We start from the raw sequence: 19,143 nt of genomic DNA, 5'->3' as shown, positions 1-19,143 counted from the left end.
GGGTTATCATCATTTCTATTGATTATATGCTGCTTTATTTGCCCAACCTACCACTACAAATGGCTGGGTACTCAAAAAAAACAAGGAACAGCATCACCGGTCAAGAATAACAAGCCATTCTAAAGTTGGTTTGTCTTACGGTGTTTGTATAGGGCACCGACTCCTCCTGGATCACCACCTTGTCCTGGTGGACAAGCCTGTGTGTACCAATGATCCCAAGAGCTATGCCGCCTACCAGGAGCTTGGTAGGCTCACCCAAGGAGGATAGGTCAAGGGGCAAGGTTCCAAATGAAGCGTGATCCAACAAAGACCTAAACGGTGGAACTGGCAGAAGATGTGTCCAGGTCACAACAGCAGTGAAGGTGGATAAAGGCTGCAACAGAGGGTGGTCCCCAGTCGACTTGGTTCTCCATGCCATTGAACTCAGGCCACCCCTGCCAAGTACCATGTGGTGGCTGCAGGTGCATCAGCCTCGCCACGTAAAAAGCCGTCACATGCAGGCGTCCTCCCATTATGCGGCTCCATTATGCCCATCTGAGGACCCAGAGGGAGGACGGTCATACTCGACCCCGAGTGACCGCCGACGATAGGGCACTGTCACAGCCGGGGTAGCTGGGAAGAGAAGAGAGCGGGTGAGATCTTTTTGGGAGGCGAGGCGTTAGGCTGTCTTCAGAACTGACGTTAGGACGACAGTATGCTATCATCTGAGAGCCAGGGCGGAGAATGGTCATGATGAAGTGGCGTGATGAAGAGGCTATTGAGGGGACAGAGTTACTATGCATTCAGCCCGCTCACTGCAGGGTGGTCTAGGGCTGAAATATCAAGACGGAGGATGCTTCTAGATGTAGCCCTGTGTGCCGTTGCTAGGAGTCCTTGTGATACTTTTGTGATGCGGTACAGCAATGACAACACATCCTTGTGCATGCCATCACATCCTTTTACGCTCTCATGACACGCAAATGATGTTAGTGTGGAGTCAGTTCCGTCATCCTACGGCACAGTTTGCGGGAGCAAGTCCATTGGTCACTGAGGTGTATGAACAACATAATTCATAGATCTATAAGTAACCACCTATAAATATCCACGTCTCAGCAAATCGAGAGCGAAAAGCAGAAAAGTAAAACTCCCGAGGTGACTGGAGATCAGCTGGTGCCGTCGTTTTGATCGCTCACAAATTTCATATTTCAGATATCTGTTATTCAAAGTGAAAATGATCTACTGTCAGTTAGTAGAAGGGCCCACTGGTAAGCACTGACAAGGTGATTTTTTTTTCAGGCAATCGAGTAAGACAAAAGTTTATATTTGTCAATATATTACACCTGCCGCTCGGTCTTGCGAATGTCATTCGAGTAAGAACATTGATCACCCGTCCCTTTTTCCACAGCCGAGCATGTCAGTTCAATCTATATATGTATATGTTCTGCAGTACTCCAATATTTGAAACTACTGGTCACCACAGCTCATTCATGCACGGACGTCTATATACGTAACAAATTAAAATGCATGTGCTTTGCTGTTTCTTGCATGTCAGGAATCTGCAGGAAATGCTCACCAGTTCAGTACTTTGTCATGGGACTCAAAAAAGGCCAGACCTTTTGGCAGTGGCGTACAACCTGCACGCTGCCCGGACTAACAAATATAGAATGAACTATAAAATGTGTTCTAAACAACGTTGTTGTACGGTGCTTTCAGCTTGTGTTGCTATCTCTTCCTTATAATGGTCACACAAGTCCACAGCACTACCCTGTACGTGATTTTTGCCATAAAGAAAAAATAAAAATTCTCGTGCCCCGTGGTTGACCCCTCCCATGCCGCGTGCGTGCTCCCTCACTCCTGAGCACACTCTCCCGTCTCAGCCTGCCGTCTCCCTCACTCTCTTTCCTCCCCCTGTCTCCAGTCTGTGTAAGTCAGCTGAGGTAAATGTGCCAAACTGCCCTATTTAGGTCATAGTGAGCAACACAGCACAGTTTGCGAGGGAGACAACCTGGCCAACTTTCACTGCAGTCGCCGCGAGGGTGCATCTCAGGTCGAGCCTCCCCTCTTGGTGAGTTCATCATGAAGAGTGCCGACTACTCAGCACGGTTTAGTGGACTTCCATGGTGCAATTTGTCCTCATGTGTTAGGGGAACATTTCATAAAAAATGAAAAGAAAAGCAGCTGAGGTAAGGCATAGTAGGTAGTGATGTAGCTTATGGGCAGTGCTACAAAGGTGTAGCAGTATGAAGGTGGGGGGGGGTAAAGTGACCTGCCTCTTTAAGAGGTGGCGGGGGGCATTACAGCCAGTGTGCACAAGGACATGCTGAGCAGCTTCTGTCACTTCCAATGGCATCACAGATTGCTTTGGAGCCTCCACCACCGGTTGTAGGCACCGACTTCAAAACCTGGACGACAGCAGACCGGGTCCACTGCTCCTTCACACACACGGTTATCCATTGTCACTACCGGTGATGACAACTGGTCTGCGTAAATTAAAAAAAAGATATCGTAGCGTGTCGCTATCTGTGAAATAAAATACCATCTATAGTCAACAGGGACTGCGAGCAGGAGAAAAGGGCTGTCTTTTGTTGACCAATATATATAAAAAGAGACTTCCATCTACTGTGGACACATTTTACAAAAAGTGAGTTTCAGAGGCCGGGGGTGGCGAACCCTAGCAAGTGTATATCTGTACTTTGACCACTACAATAACATTATACCCGACAGAACTATTAACACATTAATAATATCCCTTGGAATGTGACTCAAATGGGGTCCAACAGGCGCTGAATTCACAGATCCCCCTTTAAAATGCAACCGGTGTTGCCTTTGATATACTCAAGTCGAGTATGAAAAACATTCATCTCATGAGCCTATTGTCATGTCTTGCAGCTGTCACTGTATGACAGGAGTTGCACCGCGCGCCCCTGTCACTCATTCTTTCTGTGTCACAATACACTTTCCTCCACATTAGGAAGGCGGCGGTGACAAGCCGGCAGCGTGTGAGACACGGCGACTTCGACCGCCGAAGCAAAACAAGCTGCACTAATCCGGCTGATCTGTTACTCTCCCTCATGGTCTCACTGGGTGTGAGATCTTGGGTGTGGTTATTAAGGACACTGATCTTAAACGGTCCTTCTGCTCGCTGGCTGATTACTCGTGCGGCAGCTGTGCGTTGGTTCGCTGAACTGTTAAAACCTTTCACGAGCACTGTGCGTCTGCCGTGGCAGAATAGCGGGCGAGCTCGGGGGGGGGGGGGATGACGTCTTTTGAGATACGCCCCGCGGTGTGCACAAGCACGATAAATATGCATGTCAGCTTCATAAGGTACAGAGGAGAATGGCTGTTGTTCACCAAATTAGTGGCGCCGATTTCCATGACAGTTTTAGCTACATGCAAATTGCACTGTAGTATATGGACAGTAATTGGCTCACCAAATCCGATAGACAACTCAGCTAAGACGCAGATAATTTATTTCCCAGTAATAACACATTTACATAAAAACGAGTTGTTTAGGGTTAAACAAAAAAAAAATTTAAAAGTTTCAAATTGCCTCAACTTTTATTACGCTGGGCTCTAACCCCCATAACACAATAATAAACTAAGCATCTAATCATGGCAGCCATGCTTGATTCTGCAGTATCTAGTTGGTGTGGGCAGCGGGGCGCTTACTGTAATGCTGATTTAATTTAAGTGAGGGTCAGCGAGAGAGAGAGAGAGAGAGAGAGAGTACAGTAACAAGTTGCTTAGTCGACTCTAAAGGGAAATGGGCGTAGTCGTCGAAGCGCTGGGAGTGAGTAGGATCTGAGTGTGGGGACCTGTTACAGGGTGAGAGGTACCATCTACAAGATTAGACTCATGGCTAGAGGGATGCCTGAGGTTCTCGCCCCGACTTACCCTTCCCACTACCTCTGCCCTATCCTGTTTAGCTTCCTTTGGGGTTAATTCCATGTCCTGGAGCTGAAACAACAGGATCACAGCCACAGCACTTATAGTCAATAGACACTGACCTACTTTGTAGGATTAAAGAGAAGGGGGGGGGAAACCCCTGATCCACTGCCCTAATGCCAGCAATGAAAACGATCTAATGGTACTAACTGCTGCGTTTAATCTGAGAGCATGCTCATGTTATTAATTTCTCATTATGGGAATGCAGTTCTGGCTCTCTTTCATTCGGTGACCTCCACACAGATACACAAAGGCTAAAAAACCATCTGGCCGGACACTCCCTCATCCCCTCATTTGTTTGTTTGTTTGCATGAAGCAAAGGGTTTACTCACCCATGGTCAGAATTTATGGCGTATTCAACTTAAGATACTAAGGCTTCTGCCCTTCAGTAGATTGCAGAGGAAATGCTTTTGTACATTAGAGCACGTTTGCAATGTCACTATCTACTAGATCCATGCAACAACAACAAAAAAATCAACCTGCTTTGCAGAGTGTATAAATGACTAGCCGTGCTATTTTGTGTGCTGAGCAAATTAACGTTCAAATAGACATAAAGTGCCCTAGGCTGGTTGTACACCCAATTTGAACAATCAAATTGTATTTTTCTGGTCCATTTCATCACCACCAGGGGGCACTTGGTTCCTCAAGCATGCAGTGTTGTGTTTGACAAATTGCTATGGAGGTAACACGTGTATTCAGCTGGGTAACAAGGGGGTGGGGGGGTGGGGTGGGTTTACAACCAGCCTCCCACCCATTCCTGATTTTCAATTGTACCACATAATCTGCACATGATCTACATCATGATCGCCGCTGGATGAGGAAGGGATGCTGCAGCAACATCGCCCCCCGTCCGCAGCTCTATAACCAGATAGCAAGTCGACAGTCTAGTGGACCATGAATGGAAATGAATTGGTATATCTAGCCTGTAATTTAGGAAGACAAAAAAAAGAGAAAAAAAAGAAGAATTACTTCGGTGATTGTGTGACCTGGCATTGGATTTGCTGCCCACATGTTCTAAAATGAAAAAATGTGGATAAGCGTTCAAATTTGCTATGCACAAAAAAAGAACACAGAAGTTATCGGGATACTGTAATCCGCTTCCCGGAGTTTACGCTGAACTACACTGATATATATTTTGCCCCCCCCCCCCCCTATAAAACAAAGTAGGAACATCTCTGATCAGCATATGTGTATTTTCATCAATCTATCACACTAAATTTAGATCCGAAAGGCAACAATTCAAATGGCTGAATAAGCATAAAATATGTGTAACACCGAAGCTTTCAGCAAACCTAATAACACGAGCATGACATGTAATACATCATATCCCCCATTACTAGTTGGCCGTATGAAACAGGAAGAAAACATGCCGGCTGTTGACAGATCAAGAAAGTAATTTGCATTACCCTGTGGTATTTTCTATCCAGCCCCACCACCGACAGTTGTACAAGTATTTACAACACGGACGTGGTAAAATTATGCTACAATAATCATCCCATAGCTCAAGGAGTCAAAAACATCACTGTTAGGGAAAAAAACAACTTTTTTTCAGAATTATTTCTTAATTACAGTCATTCTTGACCCTTTATCAACATTTGGCTTTGAGTTTCCGTCTAATGTGCAAAAAAAGCTGAATGGGTTTCCGCAATTTGTTGCAGAAAATTACTATTGACGGAGGCCTTTTTAAAGCCACAGCCATGCCTATATTTAAAGCTTGTACCTTTAAGTTCAAAGAGTAAACCCCGCAGGGCCGGAGCTATAAATTATTTCCAAGGGAAACGGCATGATGCATCTTTTAACATGTGCAGTCATTTCAGAGTGCAAAACCTACAAATGTCATGTCCTCTTAGGATCAAAAGTAATTGGTCAGGCTGCAAAACAAGGCACTGGGGTAACGAGGCAGTTTGCCAGTGTAACGGACTCAAATGCCATACTGTGTAGCATGACGGTGAGCTAATAGAGCCTATCACACATGGAGAGACCACAGTTTCACTCTGTCTCGTCGAATTATGCTTAGGAGATGTGCTCTTCTTCAACCAAAAGCAACACCGTCTCTGTTAGAGCCACCCCACTCATCGTAACCACGTTGTGTTGTATACGAGTAAGGTTATCCGCATTAAGAATTAAGCGTTTTCTTACCCCCCGCACTAAGATTTACAAAAGGAAGGCCAGACCGTGTGCACCAAAGGATTATTTGTCACCCCGTGACAATTTTCTCAAGAGGGGCCCTGTAACACCGCTGTGCTTGTAAGGGGTGAATGGATGGGTGCACATAACAACGTTGGATAACTTGGTGAGACCTCAAGGAGACGAGACGGCGTTCTAGGTGAGCCGTGACGTGGAAAAGAAGCCAAGAGGCCACCGAGAGGGCAAGAAGGGGGGATGGGTGCGTGGTGGCTGGCTCGTGGGGGAAATGACCAGACCCCCGTGGTGCCTCGCAGCTGCAGTGAAGAGGGCTGCAACAAGGGAAGCAGGTGATGTGCTCCAAGTGTCCCTCCACCACTCCACATTGTGCAGCATGCTTTGGCATTACCCCTAAGACACTAAGTGTCAGTTCAGATGAACACGGCTCAAATAACTTTAGCCCTGCAATTTTAGAATTGACTGCAGACGAAGTTTTTGCACAGAAAACTGGAAAGTAAAGGGAATAAAGTGACATGGCCTCCATCGTGGTTGTGGTGTAATTAGCCAAATTTCAGAGCTAATAGGGCGTACCTCAAATATTTCTACTGACTGTTGAATGGGCCATTTTCTCTGATTGGCTAAGAGGAACATCAATGGTAACAGTTTAAAATAAGCTGCCATTAACAAAATACTACTCATGGTCCCTACTTGAATTAAGAGGAGACCCGTCTCAGGGTCTTAAACAATCATTTCACATAACGTCATACCATGAAATTTATATGTAAGAACACAAACAACGATATAAATACAGATTAAAATGGAGAATATAATAATGGTAATATTTGTGGATAAAGATCATATTACTATTCAAATTAGAGATCAATAAGCCTAAATTGCTAAGGTGTAAAGATAGGGGTGAGGAAATTGAAAATAACCCGAACTTGGAATAATTTCAGTGGTTTGATGTATTTCATTAGATATGTATATTAATTAAACTGATAAGAGGTAACTTGCATGTGATGAAATACACACACAAAAAAAGTCTTTTGAGGCTTTTATATTTAACTGCTGGATGGAATTTCAATGAGAAAAAAAAGCTTAATTTAAATCCACGATGAAAGCGGACTTACATCGTAACGCAGTACACCTTTGGTGGATTAGAGCATCCTTAAATTGTGCAAGTGACCCGTGAAAGTGGATTAAGACTTAACTTTAGAATGCCGGGCTATTTGTCAACCCGAGTTGAAGGTCTCACCTCTGAAATGTGAAAACCCAAGCATGCCCACAAATGGCATGGGTAAGAGTACTAATACCTTCTCGTTTACACAAAGGGAAGAGCAATACCCAAGAAACAACTCGAGTTCTCAAGTGCCTTTTTACTTTTGCCATACTGCTTTGAATAGCATGCTTATTCTTGTTGTTCATTTGTAATTAGTAATTAGGCTATGAGTGGGGGCACATAAGGATGGAGGCCAGGTTGACTCGTGGTGTGGCCAAACAGGAATGTACATGTACATTAGCAATTTAAAGTTGAGAGTTATGATAAACTTGGTGAAAGGTGAGTAGAATTACTTTGTTCTGTACTAAATGCCTGATACCAGTTCGGCTCATGCTATACTCTTCTTACTCAGATTCACTTCGAGGCATTCAAAAGCATTCAATTCTTGACTTACTGACTTAAATAAATGAATACATACATACATACACACACACACACACACATATAAATACATACATACACACAAAAATACCTACACACTACACATACATACATACAAATATACACACACATACATAAACACACACACATACATACATACATACATTCATTGACATATACAATTGATTTGACATATATATACACACACACATACACACGTACACACACGTATACATACATACATACATACATACATACATACATACAACTGACTTGACATATGTACACATACAAACAAACATACATACATACACACACGCATACATATACACACATACATACATACAAAAATACATACATACACACACACCCATATACATCAATACACACATACACACACACAGACCCATATACATCAATACACACATACATACACTTATACATACATATATTGACTTATATACAATTGACTTGACATATACACATGCATACATACTTACATACATGCACACATATACATACATACAATTGACTTGACATATACACATGCATACATACTTACATTCATGCACACATACATACATACATGCATTGACATATACAATTGATTTGACATATACACACATACATACATACATGTATTGACATATACAACTGACTTGACATATGTACACAAACATACATACATACATACACACATACATACATACAAAAATACACACACATACATACATACATATATATACATATACACACATACATACACTTATACATACATACATACATGCTTACATATATATACATACATACAATTGACTTGACATATACACATGCATACATACTTTCATTCATGCATATACATACATACATACATACATACATACATACATGCATGCATGCATATATACATACATACATTGACTTATATACAACTGACTTGACATACGTACACATACATACAAACATATATACATACATATATATACATATATATACATATATATATATGAATAAGGCAATTAATTTGCCTCACCAGAGAACACTGAGGGAGAAACTGCATTTCTCTGGACAGTCAACGTGGGGCAGGAACCCTTCTGACAATGTGGGGCAAGCTGTCCGGTCCCAGATTTCATTTTCACAGAATCAAGGCAAAAATGCTTTTGGTAAACAAATATAATTTGCCACCGGTACAAGGGGAGAATTTCACTTGCATGGTAAGGAACTGGATTTGAAGCCAGATAACATCACGTGTTCACTGTTTAGGACAAAGAACTGATACAGGGGGAAAGTCAAATGACGTCTGCGAATCAAATGCATCATTAAGATCATCTAATGTGACGGGACAACAAGCTTACACTGCAAAGACTGGAAGTGCCGTTTGAAGGTGAGGTCGACTCTGCTTCGGAGGAACACAACCGTCACCCCCCCCATCAGTTGGTAAGTGGGTCACAGGACTGTACATGACCCAGACATGGGTCTCGCCCCCCCAGGGTCATGGGCCAGTCAGGCATGAGGTGCCAACTGAGAGCCTCTGATTTGACTTCCAGTTTGGTGGCCTGAGCCCAGGCCCTGAGTTCAGCCCATGGCCGACTTGACGGTCACGGGGCATATCCTATAAGAAACCCCAGGGTTCACACAGTCACATGTCTCAGGCAACATCGTGCCAGGGGATGACAGTGTCACCCTTTCATGTCTGTCTTTCACATACATACATACATACTGCTGTCAGCGGACTTCAAAATGGAATTATGGGTATAGAAGGGGAGGGGTGCTACACCACACAGCGGTAAATTAAAAGGTTAAACAGAAGTAAATCTTAGGGTGGTGCGTTGACGACAAATACTACCCGGATGCAGTATTTGATCAATTACAATACATGCAGGTGATCGTAGCATTGTGTATCATCAGACCTGTTGAGTAAAGCGTAAACTGTAGCAACACAACGTGCTGCGGTTCAAATCTCCATGTCAATACATGGTTTGAGGAGAGGGCTGAGATCCACAACAACCTAAACTATCCTGACAGCGGACACAGCAACGCTGACTCCCTGATGTGCTGGGCTGAAAAGGATTAAATAGATGACATGGCAGACAACCAAACAAACAAGAACAACTCAAAAACACAAGGCCACCCCAAAAAGAAAGCCCAGCCATGCCTGCTGCTAGGGCACTAAGATTTTTTTTTAACAATCTAGTGTTTTCTGATGACCAAATACCTTGTTTTTTTCCCCAGCTAAGCGGGGGACAGAGTTATTTATTTTGATCTGCTTATATGCTGCTGATTCCAATAACACTAATACAAATGGAGAAAGCAAGCAACTGCCGAGGGGTGCCCCCCCCCCTCCTCCAATGACGCACAACACTGTATTTAGTGCAGGTTGACGCTTATGACTCACAAGACATGGACAAGATGGGCTGCAGATGGGAGAGCGGGACATATATAGGAGCAAATTTCACTAAAGTAATTTGGTTCCTCGTGTGGTAGTGTGATCTATTGATGAAGCTGCCCGGCTAGACATGCGATTAAAGTTAGAGCCCAGAGGCTCTGCGTACCCAACTCGAACCCCCTCTCGTTCAGAAAGTTTGAGTGGGAGAGAGAAATCTTAATTAATTCAGATGGCCTATGTAACCTTAAAACGATTCGTAATCCAGATTGGAGGGTCTTTATTGATCTCGGGGAACGTTTCGGTGGTCTCCCAATGCTTATCTCAGCGCAAAAAGTATCTCTTGTGATGAACCACAATTTAATTAGGTGACAATCACCGTTAACAATGCACAGCAAGCGTAACACAATTTGCACATCAGTACTGGCAGTGATAAATTTGAGAATCCTACCGGTTCCTCATTTAACTCTTTCCTCGCAGGACGACGCGGTTTGGTTATTTCCACGGTTCTATTATTGCAACAATCACGAGTCATTATTTTGCACAGTAACATGAATTATTACACATAAATTTGAATATTACACAATGCTGACATTTAAATACGTAAAAAGTGATTCTAAATGCCACAGGGTTACCAAACGCAAATACCAGTTTAGCCTCACACGTCCCCACATTTGTGAGTGCATTACCAAGTAGTAGCAATGTATGAAAACAACCACTGGAGGGCAGCCTTCATTTTATCCAAAGGTTTTGTGCATTTTTCACACTTTAGTAATTTCAGAAATATACACCCATTTGCATAATAAGAACAGTGTTGAAAAGGCTTCTTTAAAAGGTTTTAATGCAGTAATATATCTAACATCTATATATCAAAACAAGAAAAGCCGCAGTTCTGCAAATCAAATGGCTGTGTAAAATTAGAGAAGGGTGGAAGTACGTTTAGTGTGCAGCTTAGTGTTTAGTGCATTAGTGTAGGGTTTGCACAATTGTGATTTTTTTTTCAAATATGATAGTTAAAAGGCAATTTTTGACCAGGAAAATGAACTTCTATTGCAGAGGGTGATGAACAAAACAAGGTGGGAATCAGTATTTTTGTGAGGGGCATAGGTGAAGGCTAGGGGCTAATAGCAATGTGAGATTTGTCAGTCATCCCTACATTTAATAATCCCTTGCTCTCCATTTTCTGCTGTTTGTTTATATTAACCTCTGATTGAACCCACTTTAGAGGCAGCCTCTTTGCCAGAAAGTTCAGTGAACATTCAGCACGGAAGCGGAGAGCATGTCATCTCAAATCTATTAGCCCACAGGGGAGGTTGCAGCATCAAGCAGTCTGCTGCTGCTGCTGCTGCTCTCTCTCTCTCGCTCTCTCTCTCTCTCTCACTCTCTCTAGGTAAGCTGCAAACCCACACACTTTCCATACTGATGGTGCATGTAACTGAGATTATTGCACACAATGCCCTGGTCCTGACCTCCCCTTTTCACTCATGCTTAATAATCTCATCACACCATGCACTATATCACACTGTTTTAACACTACGTTCTTTTCTGCACTGTACAGAACTACCAAGCAACTCCAGAGAAACAGAATGTTGGGGATAATTTTGTTTTATTACCATCTCATGGTTTTTTTTATGTACTGTGGAGACATGAGATGGAGATAGAACACAGATCATGAGGCAAATCCAAAGCCCTAACATTGTCGGTACGTACTTGCCAGCCACTTCGTCTTTTGCGTCCTCAAGACACCTCTCTTCTTGCAAAATGGTTACTGAAGCGCTAGTGATCGTACATTAGATTCCTCTGCGGGTACGGTTTCAACAAAAGCGATGAGGGGATAAGGGGAAACATCCCTAGCGCCTTAACCAGTTGTGCATATGTCATGAGAAGACGGAGACTGACAAACTCTTTCTTTGTGGCAAAACACAATACGCTTAATAGTACCGATATAGAGCCATTATTAATTAAAAATTAATCCTATTTTTGTGAGTAAATCTTTGTCAGTAATGTTAAATAAAAGGAGTCACAATGTAAGTTTTTTAAACTATAACATAATCTTTAGTGATACATGGCAGCTAATTTTCAACTTTTGTTCGTGAAGCTCTATTTTTAAGGTTTATTCAGCGGCAAATCTAAGCAGAGCACTGAAGAAAAGCGGGTGTTATTAAACATGATGAAACGGTGTCAGCATTGCACGGATCTAATCATGCATTAAGTTACCTGGTAGTAGCGCTGACCATTTGAAAATGGTTTACTAGACTTGACATGGTGACTTATGAACTTCTTTATCAATTTCAGCAATTGTTTCAAAAAACGAGCTGGCACAGATTCTGACACGCCATATATGTACAAATCGTGATCCCTTCATAAACCGTAACAGCCTAATGTCTATTGCAATAACCACTGATTTAGGGTTCATGTGGCTAACCAAGAAGTCATACATATTAAAACTTGTATTTACTGAACAACAAAGAAGAAAAATCCAAGGTACTCACACAATGTATGTTTGAAATGCCTTCATCAAAGTAGTATTTTCAAATGAATATTTAAAAAAAACTCATGATATGATTCAGCATCATAGCCCTCTTCAGGAAGTGTAGGAGAGTTGCCCTGCAAGCAGGTCTTCAAACGATTAGCCAAAGAAAAATATTCTTGACCATTGTGTGGAAATTCATTCTCTGCATTTGACCCAACTTACTAATGTGGGGACCAGTGGGCAGCAGTGTGACATATGGGGACAAACTCCCCAGTCCTGGGGCTAGTGCACTGGCAGGATTATCTGAAAGATCACCATGTCGTTGAAAGGAGGAGACTGGAATATTCAGTGAAAACATTCAGTCCCAGACCGGGACGGGAACCCAGAACCTCATTCTTGCAAGGTGACAGTGCTAAGCACTACACCACCATGTCAACCAGCGAGTTGGCATCAGGTAGGGCAATGCTACAATATCATTATGATTTGTCAGTTGGCTAAGGGCCGAAATATTAATGGCAGACAAGTACAAAGGGAGAATACGAGACCCAAAACAGCCCGTTCAATACACAAAGCCACCAAACTGCAACATATGCATTACATAATATAATCCTTCCACTGGCAATACCCCAGAAAAGTCACAAAATTACATAATAAACACAATCAAACATTACAGGAAAGCTCGCCAGTTCGAATCCCCGTGTTACCTACGACTTGGTCAGGCACCCCCACCCGCAGACATGGTCCCAATTGGCCATGTCTGCGGGTGGGAAACCGGATGTGGGTATGTGTCCTGGTCGCTGCACTAGCGCCTCCGCTAGTCGGTCGGGGGCGTGTGTTCGGGGGGGGGGGGGGGTCTAGGGGAATAACGTGGTCATCCCATGTGCTACGTCCCCCTGGTGAAACTCCTCACTGTCAGGTGAAAAGAAGTGGCTGTCGCTAGCAGCCGGCAGTAGCTCTGGGAGTTGATTTTAAGTCCATCTTCAACCCGAAAAGGTCCAACTAGCTCATCTTTAATGATACTGTGGCGGACACTAGGGGCTATGCCTCTGAGATGAGCTAGTTGGACGTTTTCGTGTTGAAGGTGGACTTAAAATCAACTCCCAGAATTACTGCCAGTTTTTAGAGGACATTTTCTTCAAGCAGTGGTACAGAAAAAAGCCTGCATCTTTCAAGAAGACCATGATTTTTATGCAGGACAATGCTCCATCACATGCATCAAAGTACTCCACTGCATGGCTTGCCAGTAAAGGGCTTAAAGATGACAGGAAAATGACATGGCCCCCTTCCTCACCTGACTTAAACCCTATTTAGAACTTGTGGGCGCTTCTTAAACGGGAGATTTACCATGAAGGAAAACAGTACACCTCTCTGAACAGTGTCTGGGAGGCTATGGTTGCTGCTGCACAAAAAGTTGATTGTCAACGGATAAAGAAATTGACAGACTCCATGGATGGAAGGCTTGTGACGGTTATTGAAAAGAAGGGTGGCTATATTGGTCAGATTTTTTTTTGTGGAAATGTTGGAAATGTTTATTTGTAAATTTTCAGTTGTTTGTTCATTATTTTCACTTTAACAGATGAAAATAAACAAGTGAGATGGGAAAATATTCGTTTTTCATTTAGTTGCCTAATAATTCTGCGCACCAATATTTGCCAAATAATTGTGCACACAGATATTCTCTTAAGAAAGACAAAACCTGACTTTTACTTTCTTAAATATTCAGGTTTGAGCTTTATTAACATTTTGGATTGAGCGAGAGGGCTGTAGTTGTTGAAAAATAACATTAATTGTCAAAAATACAACTTGCCTAATAATTGTGCACGCAGTGTATATCCATCCATTATCCAAACCGCTTATCCTGCTCTCAGGGTTGTGGGGATGCTGGAACCTATCCCAGCAGTCATTGAGCGGCAGGCGGGGAGAGATACCCTGGGCAGGCCGCCAGGCATATATATAAAATCCAGTTAGTCAAGTAAATTCTCTATGACACAGTACAAGCCTGTTTCAAGTTATTTTGCTCCTTATTTGTTGAGCACTTTCCCCATTGTTGAAGGTCTCATTTAACAAAGTTTTATATATATATATTTACATTAGGTGAGCAGTGTGTCCGTTTTGGGAACCTCAGAATTGCATCTCTGCTCTTCGCAGATGATGTGGTTTTGTTGGCACTGGGGCGGTTTGCAACTGAGTGTGAAATGGCCGGGATGAGAGTCAGCACCTCCAAGTCTGAGGTCATGGTTCCCTACCGGAAAATGGTGGATTGCTCCCTCCGGGTTGGGGATGAGTTGTTGCCTCAAGTGAAGGAGTTCAAGTATCTCGGGGTCTTGTTCACGAGTGAGGTCAGGATGGAGCGGGAGATTGACAGGTGGATTGGTGCAGCATCAGCAGTAATGCGTACCAGACCGTTGTGGTGAAGAGGGAGCTGAGCCGGAAGGCAAAGCTCTCAATTTACCAGTCAATCTTCGTTCCAACCCTCACCTATGGTCATGAGCTTTGGGTAGTGACTGAAAGGGTGAGATCGCGGATACAAGCAGCTGAAATGAGTTTCCTCCGTAGGGTGTCTGGGCTCAGCCTTACAGATAGGGTGAGGAGCTCGGACATTTGGAGGGAGCTCGAAGTAGAGCTGCTGCTCCTTCGCATCGAAAGGAGCCAGTTGAGGTGGTTCGGTCATCTGATTAGGATGCCTCCTGGGCGCCTTCCTTTGGATGTTTTCCGGGCATGCCCAACTGGGAGAAGACCCTGGGGTAGACCCAGAACTCACTGGAGGGACTACATGTCCAATCTGTCCTGGGAACACCTTGGGATCCCCAAGGAGGAGCTAGAGAGCGTTGCTGGGGAGAGGGATGTCTGGAGTGCGCTACTTAGCTTACTACCACCGCAACCCGACTCCAGAGAAGCGGCTGATCATGAGATGAGATGAGATGAAATAAAATATTTAAAAAAGATAATAAAGATAATGATGCACTTGTCCTGCTAGAAATTTTGAAAACTCCTCCTATTTTGCTCTGTCCTCCATGACGCCCCTGAACCCCGAGTCCGATGTGCACTGAACCCAGCGGCGAGCGCAGCACAAATCGTGTTGTGTCTGAAAATTGCTTTACTTACACAAGGAGAAAAGCGCTACATCAATAGCCTTCCAGGATTAAGCCTTTATCTTCGGTGGCGGGATGGACAGACTACCTGCGAAAACACGGGTTTAGACCAGTTTTGAGCTTACTGATGATTAAAAATCCAAACGGCTGAGCCTGTTTCTGATAGTATAGGATTTTTATGTAGCTTTATTTGTTTTCAGCTTGAGCTGGTTTGTTTAATAAATGCTCTTTTTAAAAGTGGACTTGCTTTAAGTTAATAGGCTATTTTGTGTTTTTGAGATCACACCCGCGTACATTTTCCGTCGTTTGTTTCAGTGGAGGTTTTCTATGCTTAGCAAATAATGATCGCATTAGCGCCCTCTGCTGTCGACGGTCAGCGTCACTCTATCTGACTCAACTGGTCGATGAACCATGGAGCCAGGCCGACGGTCATTGGATGGACGGCCGTTCTGGATTTTTCCAGAACGTCCAGATGGTTAGTCCACCCCTGCGAAGTAGAGTGCACTGTGGCCAATTTAGTTAATCTAGAGATAATAACGTGCAATTTTTTTTCCATGACCAATCGATTGATTTAAGAATAGATAAGAGTTCAGTCAAACAATTTTCTTTGGTCGACTACAGCCCTATAAGCCACTGCTCAGCTCTCCCTTCCTGTCCATAGTGGAAATAAATAAATAACATAAATGTTGTGCTCCCTAAATCCATTTTTTCAACTGAATAGTGTTTGCAGAGGACTCAAAAGTGACACCAATACTACTCTATTTCTTCTGGAAGTATGTAGTTGTTAGCCTAAGAACTTGCTAATTTCATATATATTTCTATGTTATCAAGCTTCCTTGCTCTCCTTTCTGCAAGCTTCACCCTAGGCCAGGTTCTGAACTCGTGAGTTGCAAGCAGCTTTTCCACAGTTTTAAGGGATGGGGTGTCTGGAGAGAGGAGAGAGATGGAGGGACTTAACCTGAGGGGGAGGTGCTCTTTGCCGGGCTGGCGAAACCAAACAATGAGCTGAAAGCTAAGGACAACTGTAGATTAGCATGTGACACCACATCACACACCTGTTACAATAACAAAACCACGGAACTAGCTAGCATGGAGGAGAGCAGGGAGAAGACTTTCATGGTCAAATGGGCAGAAATAACATGTGGGCTTTCACCTTTGGCCTGCCTCAATGCAGACCAAACTCGAGGGGCACCCACAGACCTATAATAATTTATCAAACTCCCAACTACACGTTTCCACTAGTCATTGGTTTTCACACACATCTACAGCCTTCGCACACACAGTGACGCCAGAGATGACAGCAACACAGAACAACACAGCACATACCGTCCCCCTCCATTGTAGATGTGGTCTCATGTGTTGGATGTGTCCTGCACGGCGGCTAGACATTGCCATGGTGAAAACAGTGAAACCAGACTCTCTCCATGTCAGCCAGGCGCAGGGAGTAACCAACACTCTGAATTGAAAAAGAAATGTAATTAACATAGTGATAGGCCTATACGTTTGTAAACATACTATCCAACAAAATCATTAAAATTATCAATAGTAATCACATAAACGATTACAGATTTAACCACATATATAACATGTGATCATATCCAAGCCAAATGAAGAGTAAATATAAATGCAAGTTAATTGTTAAGATTATGGGGTAAAATGATGCATAATCCTGTTGATATTTTTAGTTTTCCTAAATTGTGTCAGCATGCAATACCTACTAACATTCAGGATATTCAGTAATCAGGTGAAATGTGATTTGTGATAGGGATATTATAGTGGCTATAAACATGAATACGCTCTGTATGTACACACATCAGTACTACTTACATGTTAGGGGACCTTTACTTGGAGTGTGTGTGTGTGTGTGTGTGTGTGTGTGTGTGTGTGAGAGAGAGAGAGAGAACCTACAGATCTGTTATGCTGGGCTCAGACTCCACGATTTCAACCCGATTGTGACGTCACCGACCATTTTGGTTCGGGGACGACGAACGGGCGTCTTTACCCCGTGTAGTGTGACATAATTGAAGAACCGCACGTGGCTTGGGGCACGCCCCACGACACACTGACAAAAATGAAAAGTCTAGCATATCAGAATTGTTTGTATTTTCCCGCCCAGTCGGACATCTACGACGTATTCCTTGGCGTTGACCACCAGGATGACAAATGGTGCACGTATGTAAACATGGCGTAACCGGTTATTTTCTTGCCCGGTGCGGGATTCGATACGGGGTGTGCTGCGCCACAAGGCGACATCACTAACCGCTCGGCTAAAGGGTCAGACCCGTTAGCTAGGGGCTAACGTGTCTTATTAGTAGTTTACAGTGGCAACAGAGAACGCGATGCTGCCGTTACGTGGAACGACGACGAGACCGAGGAAAGGTTCGTTGAGCAGTGGCAACAATACCCCTGCCTTTTAAATGTTGCCTTGAGGGGAGGCCCATGACAGAGTCAACAAAAAAGATAGGCTAAAATGTTGACGAGAAATAGTGGAGGCCCTTCGGCAACCCGGTGAGTCGCTTGGTTAGGCTATGCTAGGTTATCATTCCCCGGTAGCACTAGCCGCAACAGCGTCCACAATAGCCTGGGTGCGTAAAATGGCGTCGTTCAACTTCCGACGTACGAGTACTTGCACAAGAACTTCCGGTCTGGTTTGGTGAGCGAAGAGGTGGCTTTCTTTTACACTCGCTGGTTTGCATGACCTCCCTAAAATCACGGTCAGCGATGTACTTCGCATCGTGAGTGCTTCCTCTGTAGGTCAGACGAGCAAAAAAGAAAAGGGGTTTGAGGTGTATATTTCGAGCTACATCGACAACTACAAAGGTGAGTAATGGCATCATTAGAGCTATGCTAGCACTAGCTAGCTAGCTAATTAACGTTAACTGGCTGCCTTGCAACTAACGTTACCTTGCTACTTTGTTTTTATTAGTCAGCTAATGTTGCTAACATATCAGAAAAGCGCTGTATAAGTTTATTATTGTGGAGTTAGAAAACAACGAGACAGGAGACGTGAGAGTAGACGTAGTCGAGGTAGTTTACTAGCTCCAACTTAGCATGTCACACATTCGACAACGACACCGAACTGCACTCTCAACCAGAAGCGGAAGTGCATTATCTGACCCCTCGCCTCTTCCCTTAAAGGTACACCGTCCTCTGCATTATCTGACCCCTCGCCTCTTCCCTTAAAGGTACACCGTCCTCTTAGGTGAATGTCTCTCGTTATATAGATGTGGGTCACCACATTATTATTATTATTATCATCTACATTACATCTACAGTTGTTAAAGTATAGCCCAGTACTTATTGCAACCTACTACATGTGTGTGTGTGTGAGAGGCGTGGGGGGTGTGTGGAGAGACTGAACAGGTGAGTTAATTTGGCAGGGGAGAGTAAATGAAATGATACAAATCAGACATACCTGGTGTAAAACCGAATGTCCTCGTCGGAACCTGCAAATCGCCTCAGTCTGAATGTGGACTGTAGCTGGACG

The sequence above is a fragment of the Lampris incognitus genome, chromosome 6, assembly GCF_029633865.1.
Source record: "Lampris incognitus isolate fLamInc1 chromosome 6, fLamInc1.hap2, whole genome shotgun sequence".
NCBI classification, from domain to species: Eukaryota; Metazoa; Chordata; class Actinopteri; order Lampriformes; family Lampridae; genus Lampris; species Lampris incognitus.
This window is presented reverse-complemented; position numbering follows the sequence as displayed.